This window comes from Acomys russatus, chromosome 1 (assembly GCF_903995435.1).
Source record: "Acomys russatus chromosome 1, mAcoRus1.1, whole genome shotgun sequence".
Lineage (NCBI taxonomy): Eukaryota > Metazoa > Chordata > Mammalia > Rodentia > Muridae > Acomys > Acomys russatus.
Window position 1 is genome coordinate 46777082 of NC_067137.1, and position 7879 is coordinate 46784960.

Here is a 7879-nt window from a genome sequence, read left to right on the forward strand (position 1 = left end):
AGAGGATAAGTCACTTATAAAAGAAACTTGATTTTTTTTTTTTTTTGACAGAATCTTTTAAAGTGAGACAGGCTTGGAAAATTTTATTCCAACTTCTGAAAGACCACAATTGTCAGCCCAGGCTATTGTAAAAAACAAAAACAAAAACAAAAACAAAAACAAAAACAAAAAAAAAACTATATTAAAGAGACTAAAGGAAAAAATTAAAACTCCATGACAGAAAAAGAGGATTCAATGATTTTTTTTTTTAAACTACTAAGCTAGTTCTAAGCCATATACTACAAGGAATGGGTCAATCTGAAGAGAAAGGTAAAAACACACCCAAGAGATTACAGGAACAAATAGTTCTTGGAGAGGTGATCAAAAGAGAGATTTGAGAGTGGAGCATGAAAAGTAACACAATGGCAGGAATTGATACATATCCTTCACTAATAACTGCACATTCTCTCAATTCCACAATAAAGATATAGAGTAACACATTTGTTTAGAAAACAGGATTCATCTTTTTGCTGCCTCCAAAAAAGACACATCATTAATAATGGACACCGCCTTAGGGTAAAAGAATGTGAAAAACGGATTCCCTTAAAGGCATAGCTACTCTACTATCTGATAAAATAGACTTCAAACACAAAATATGCAGAAGAGAGAAACAGGAACACTTCATACCCTATAAAGACAAAAAAAAAAAAAAAAAAAAAAAAAAAAGTCTACAAAGAGTATATTTTAATCCCAAACAAATATGCACTAAGTATAGGGGCACCAAATTGTGTAAAAGAAATTCTATGAGATTCCAAGCTACAGATTAAGCACAATACAACGATACTGGGTGATTTCAGTATTCCACCCTTATCAATTAACAGGTAATCTGGGGAAAATTAACAGAGAAACTCTGAGTTAAACAACATAAATCAAATGAGTCTAAGAGATATATATATATATATATAAATATTTCACACATTCTAGAATAAACATTTTTCTCAATGGAACTTTCCTCGAAATAGACCACATATTAGAACACAGCAGATGTCTCAAATGTAGGAAATTTGAAATTACATCTTGTATTCTCTGACCACAATGGAAAAGGGGTGGGTATCAAGAACAGTGGAAACTACAAAAAGTATACCTACTCATGGAAACTAAACATACTCCTGGAGCAAACAATGAGTGAAGAGAGAAATCAAGAAGATTTTTTTTTAAAAGTCCTAGAATGGAATGAAAATGTAAACACAATGAACTAATATTGATGGAATAAAATGAAGGAAATACCAAGGGGAAAACATGGAACTAAGTACCTACTTCAAGAGTTCTCACATTGGTAACTCATAATGCACTTAAAGATCTGGGCAAACAAGAACAAACTATCCAAAAAGAGTAGATGAGAAAAGATAACCAAAGTTACAGCTAAAATTAATAAGTGGAAACAAGAAAAACCACAAATAATAAATGAAATACAGTTGGTTCTTTGAATATATTAGCAATGTTAGTAAATCTTTTCCAAATTCACCAAAGTCCAAATTAATTCAGTAATTCTACTAAAACATCAAGGTGAAAATAGTAAGGATAATATACTTGCTGTGTGCTGAGCCCACAGCTTGCTAAAATGAGACCAGGCGGGGTGGGGGTGGGGCGGGGGTGGGGTAAGAATTTCCACCAAAATCAGAAACAAGTCAAGGATGCCCACTTTTCCCCCTTCTGTTCAGTATAGTACTTGAAGTCTTAGGTAGAACAATAAGACACATGGATGTGATTAAGAGGATACAGATAGAAAGAAAGAAGTCCAAGAACCCTTATTTTCAGGTGATGATTCTATGCATAAAAAAAGATACCGCCAAAAACTATAGCTGACAAACAAAGTAGCAGAACAAAATTCATATACATCTCACGTGTTGCTGTATACAATGGCAACATATTAAATATAAACCAAGAAAACAATATTCACATGAGTCTCAAAAAAGTATCTTGAATAAATCTAACCAAGGTTGTAAAAGACTTGTACCATGAAAACTTGTAGATACTGAAGAAAGAAACTGAATGAGATAACCTGAATGAAAATGAGACTATGACCACTCCTAGGTATGGTGGAGGAGAAAGTTTTATTGTAGAAATGAGGGAGAGTGTGGCCAGAGGCATCTGGAAGGATCCAGACTAAACTGGACCATGGGAGAAGAGAGAGGGGAGGAGATTGAGGGAGAAAGAGGATGAAGTGGGGAGAAGGCAAATATACCAAGAGGCCAAGAGTGAGCCAGGAGACCAAGAGAGCTCATAGCCAAGTGGAAAGAGAATCTGGCGGTTGAGAACAAAGTCCAGCCTCTGGATTGGAGAGGTTTAGGGAAGGTGGCAGGGTGAGAAATGCTGGGAGGAGCCAAGAGTTACTTAGTGAGACTTGCCCCAGATTTCTTTGGAACCAGACAACACCAGAAGATGGAAAGATCTTCTAAGCTCATGAATTGGTAGGATTCATACTGTGAAAATGCATCCTACCGAAGTGATGGATAGAGTTGATGTAATCTTCGTCAAAGTTCAACTGCAATTTTTATAGAAATAGAAAAGAAAAAAGAAAAAAAGAAAAAATCATGTAGTAACAAAAAGCCATGAAAGCCAAAATAATCCTGAAACATAAAGATACTAGAAGTATCAGCATTCTAGGTTTCAAATTATATTACAGAACTATAGTAATAAAATCAGAACAGTATTAGCATGAAAACAGACACATTGATCAGTGGAATAGAACTGAGGAGACAGATACAAGCCCGCACTATTACAGACAGCCACATTATTTTTGACAGAATGGCCAATAATCATACTGTAAAAAAGACATCATCTTCACCAAATGATGCTGGTCCAATTGGATAGCTATATACACAAGAATGAAACTAAATCCTTTTCTTCCACATTTCGTAAAACTCAACTCAAAAGGGATCAAGGCCCTCAACATAAAACTTGATACCCTGAATCTCACAGAGGTCAAGGGAAGTGCATTTCAACTTACAGGCACAAGAAAGACTTCCTAAACATGTATTAGATAAAATCTCATAGTTTTAATGTATATTTCCATGATTGTTAGGATGTTGAACATTAAAAGAAAATGTTTCTCAGGCATTTTCATCTTTTGAGAATTTTCTATTTTGTTCCATGTCTCATTTTTAAAACTGGGATTTATTTTTATGTTTAGGTTTTGTTTGGTTGGTTTTTGTTTTACGTCCCCCCATTCTTGTATGTTCAGTTACTAACCCTCTCCCAGATGTATGCAGGCTTCTTATTCGTGTGAAAGATGGCGTCCTTTCTCGTTCAGATGCTTTTTAATTTCATAAGTTTCCATTTTTCAATTGCTGGTTTTAATGCTTGTACTATTGTAGTTCTGGAAAGAACATGGTGGTGTACAGTGTAAAGAGAGTAAAGGAACTGGAAGGGATAAATTGAGGTGGCAGATGAGAGGACAGGCTAAATGAAGGGACATGGAGAGGGATACTAACCATAAGGCCTTTTGGATAAATCATACAGAAACCGACTGTAGAAACTTCTTTAAAAAATATATATATATGTATATTTTTTAAGTTGCTATGCCTATCCTATACCCTACTAGACACCATAGATAACATCATCTTACTTAGAAGGCTTTTAAATATCAGTTACACATTCTTATTAGTGTCTTTTATAATTGCTTGAATTTCTTTTGGGAGGTCGTCTTCATTATGTGATTAAATATCTATTACAACTCACACACTCCTAAAATTTACTTTTCACATGGGACATTGCCATCTTAGTACCACCTACAGGTAAGCTACATGAAAAATAGCTTTAATTCCTAGTAAGCACATAAATAATACATACATACATACATACATACATACATACACACATACATACACACGCATATACATGTAAATTGAGAGAGAGAGTTTCTAAATGGAGTTACCTTACAATGGGTCCCACAAGCCAATGAATAACTCTGAATATCAATAGTGAAATTTTTACCATTGAGATCTCAGAGACTCTGTAATATTACGGACTATTGCTAATGTTTTCTGTTACCCTTGAGAGTTGATAGGAAGACTCCACTGCTGTAGATGCCACATACTGGAGTCAAAGAACACAGAAGAGTCACACTGATACTGACTTGAAGGCTCCACCCATGCTGATCAGCTTTTACAGTGCTGGAAGGTGCTACATACATTAACTCACACACGCACGCACACACACACACACACACACACACACACACACACACACACACACACACACAATCTTACCTAGCTATGAACACTGCAAGCTACAATAACAGATCTGGCAAGGCATGTAAATTGGCACAATAGTGCTATAAAGGTCCTGGGAGAAACCAATCACTTTCTGATTCAAGGCCATCTCCACAAGATTAAACTAATACCTAGCACTGTTATTGGGACCAAGAGTATGTAGCTAGAGAGATCATCAACAGACCTAAAGGAGAGCTTTCCATGCTATTCTGCTAAGTGGACACAGTATTAAGCTGACTACTAAATGTTTACCATTATACCCACACCTGAGTGCACCTCTCATCCCTCACCACAGCTTTTTGAAACAGATAGTGATGAGCAGAGAGACTCACAAATGGTCAAGTTTCAGGCAATGAGAAGCTATGGCTCAGCCCTCTTTCACGTCCTCCCCTCCAAACCTCAGGGTTCATTGAGAAAGACCAGATGGAAAGATTGTAAGGGCTGGAACAGTGGATGGATACACAGAAATGATGCTTTCTAGACACAACGGGAAAGTTACACATATAAACTCAGGGTAGTTTTGACAGTATTTACAAGACTTGTGCAATAAGGCAGACAAATTCCCAGCATGTAGAGGGAAATTGTACATAAAATCCCACCCATAGCTGATAGCTATTGGGAATTGATAGCTTCTGGCAAAGACCCAGTTTTTCTTGAAGGGATTGGCCTCTTGTAGGTCTATGCACACTGGTAGATGCACACAAATGTAATTTATATGGGCAGCACAAATAGAACTTGATGGATTTTGTTATATTTGTTTGTTCTTTACCACTTTGGTACAGAAGGGGCATGAATTGGAGGGTGGTAAATTTGATCAAAACAGTGTACAAAATCTGCTGATTCCTTTACTACATTAGAAACAAAGTTGTTATTCATTATGCCTAAGCCATGGCTGGGCACCACCTGTAGGCTTAGATTTTTTTTTTCCCAAAACCTGCTTTATTTAGGGTTTTTAAACACTTCAGCCTCACTTCTAACCCACTGACCAGAGGAAGAGAAGAAAGAATGTTAATAGGAAAAAGGGCTTGTAGTCCAGTTTAGACATAGTTCTTTGGGCCAGTTCCACTTTGCGCTGTCAGAATACCAGCAGTCCAGTAATTAGTATACACCAAATAGCAACACAAATCCATAGCAGTGGCAAGATCCAACAGAAATGTCAAGGCCCTGCCAAATCAGCACAAGTCAGCAGAAGCTGCCAGAATCAGCCGGCGTACCTCAAGAAATTCTCTGTAATGTTTTTGTCTGCGAAATGAAGACCAGGGAAGTGTACAACAGTGCAGCAATGCAAAAGTGTTACCTAACTGTCTGTGGGGTTCTATTTATATTCTTTGTTAACACTACACACCCTCTCATGTGTCTATTTTCAGCAAAACATCACACACCCTCTCACAAGACAGCTTCCAGAAAAACATCACATGACACAACTGAGTTTTTAAAGAAACAGGAAACTTCCACTTCAGTTCACCACCATAAATGGTTGGTCTAGTAGGAGACCTCTGGCTCCACCAATATTGGAACCTCAGTGGTACTCCTCTTAGACATCCCACTGCTGCCCTGTGTCATGGAGACCTTGGAGCTCTGGATCTGCAGAACCACCTCCCTCCATCAGTTTAATCCTGGGGCAGATGTTGGGGTGGGCTAACACAAAGCCCTAAATTTGGGTTTGCAAGACATCTAAGCTGGTCAGCCCACCAGCTCTCCTACCCTCCTTCTTTCGGGGATGGCTCACCCTCAATCTCTGCAACCAGGCCCAACTCTATCCTGCTGCCCAGGATCCCTCTCAGATACCACAGCACAGCACACAAGAGACAGGGCTGGCTCTGCCACACTCACACTGCCAGGGTTGGCTCACCTGCAGTCCCTGCATCCAGGGTCAGCTCTTCTGTGCTGCCCAGGTGGGGTGCTGGGCCTGCTCTCTCAAATGCTGTAACAGGTAAGGGGCAGGGCCAAGCTATTTAGATTGGATGACCTCAGAGCCAGCTCTCTTGTTTGCTGTAGGTGGTAAGGGGGTGCCCATGTCACTGCACAGCAGACAAGTGGCAGAGACAACTCACCCATGCTCCTACCATCAGGGTCAGGTCTACTGTGGGCCCAGGTGAGAGGCAGGGCCTGCTCTCCAAACTGCTACAGCTGGTAAGGTGTAGGGCCAGTGCTCTTGCTTTTATGACCCTAGGGCCAGGTCACCTATCCGCCGCAGGTGGTGAGGGGAGATGGGAGAGGAGGGTATCTTTCCATCATTCACAGCACTGCATGGGAGACAAGTGGTAGGGCCAGCTCTCCCACATTCATATTCTTGGGGCAGCTCACCCACAATGAGTGGGGCTTGCTTTCCTGAGTACTGCAGCTAGCTAGAGTTGGGGTCATCTCTCTTCCTTCCATGCTTCCAGGGCCAGCTCTCCTACAATGCCTAAGTGAGGGGTGGAGACAACTCTTCACAGCCCTCAGACATCAATATATCCCCAGGTGGCACCCCAGACCAGGGACATCTGTCCTCCTGGCCTTTGGTGGTAACAGATCCCTGCTGCTGCAGAGCCACAGACCCAGATGTGCTCCCTCCATGGTGGCACAGGCTAGGACCCCACTATGGTCCCAGGTGGCATCACCAGATGCTCAAATGAGTCTATTTCTCACCTCTCTTGAGTCTTCAGTTCTGTCTCTTTTTATGGTGCCCACATCTTTCTGTTTCTCATTCTCTTCCATTTCTCCATCACTTGCTTGCTCCTCTTAGTGGTGCTCAGTGTCTTTAAGTGTCTGGAGTCATCTCAGAAAAGGTCTTAAGAATGCTATGTCCTTCTTGTGCATTATGGCGTCAGGAAGGGGTCATTTCAGGCATGGCATGATCTACTTCCCTCTGCCCCAAGGGCTGTGAAACACTGGACTGGTTGTAATCATCAGGCTGGCTCCGTGTCTGGCCCCATGGTGAGAGTGGGGGAGGCGTCTTCTTTCTTGGGCTCACTTCCATCTGGGCCGGGGGTCCCAGGTGGGGTCTTCTAGTCTCTGGCTTGCTCCCCCTCCCTTTACATGCAACAGGCTTGGTTTTTTTCAGGGAATATTAGGCTACTAGTCCTTCAGATGTTCACAGGTCAGAACACTTGTGCCTACACGCTCTCCTCTCTGCCACCTACTGATGCCCGTGTGACATAGCAGCCACACTTGCAGTGCCTCTAGCGGCAGGTAGATACCACTTCTTTTTCCACCACACAACATTACTTCTGCTTCAATGTACTTTTACATACAGATGTAACAAAGAAAGCAATGATCTAAGGAAAATGGTTTGAGTTCAGAAAAACTTGGTTATAAAAACATGAGTAAGCCCATACTATATATTGATTGACACAGCACTTTTCCAGAACTTTTTCATGACAGACTGATTTAAGCACAATTGCCTGGCATGTCTGCTTATCTAGATTTTCCATAACCAGAATTCCCTAGGTTTGAGATACCACTTCTTAAAGGCTTTATCCAATCCTGCCTCAGACTGGGGGCAGGACTTGGTGGTCCCAAACCACAGGAACCATTATTCATGTATGCTGCAAACATCGTGAGTGTTGGGGTTTGTAAATGTTGAATTTTCCCTCTGAAGGCTCTTGTGTTTAAGCCTTGGTTTCCACCTGGTAGACCAAATC

The 7879-nt window shown here is 40.7% G+C and overlaps 1 non-coding gene across 1 annotated transcript; it reads right to left on the reverse strand.

The window, feature by feature from the left end:
- Positions 1-7301: 7301 nt before the first annotated feature.
- Positions 7302-7428, reverse strand: LOC127197480 (small nucleolar RNA SNORA17). The gene has a single exon (XR_007831684.1). It is a non-coding gene; the product is annotated as a small nucleolar RNA SNORA17 (small nucleolar RNA).
- Between the last annotated feature and the right edge of the window lie 451 nt (positions 7429-7879).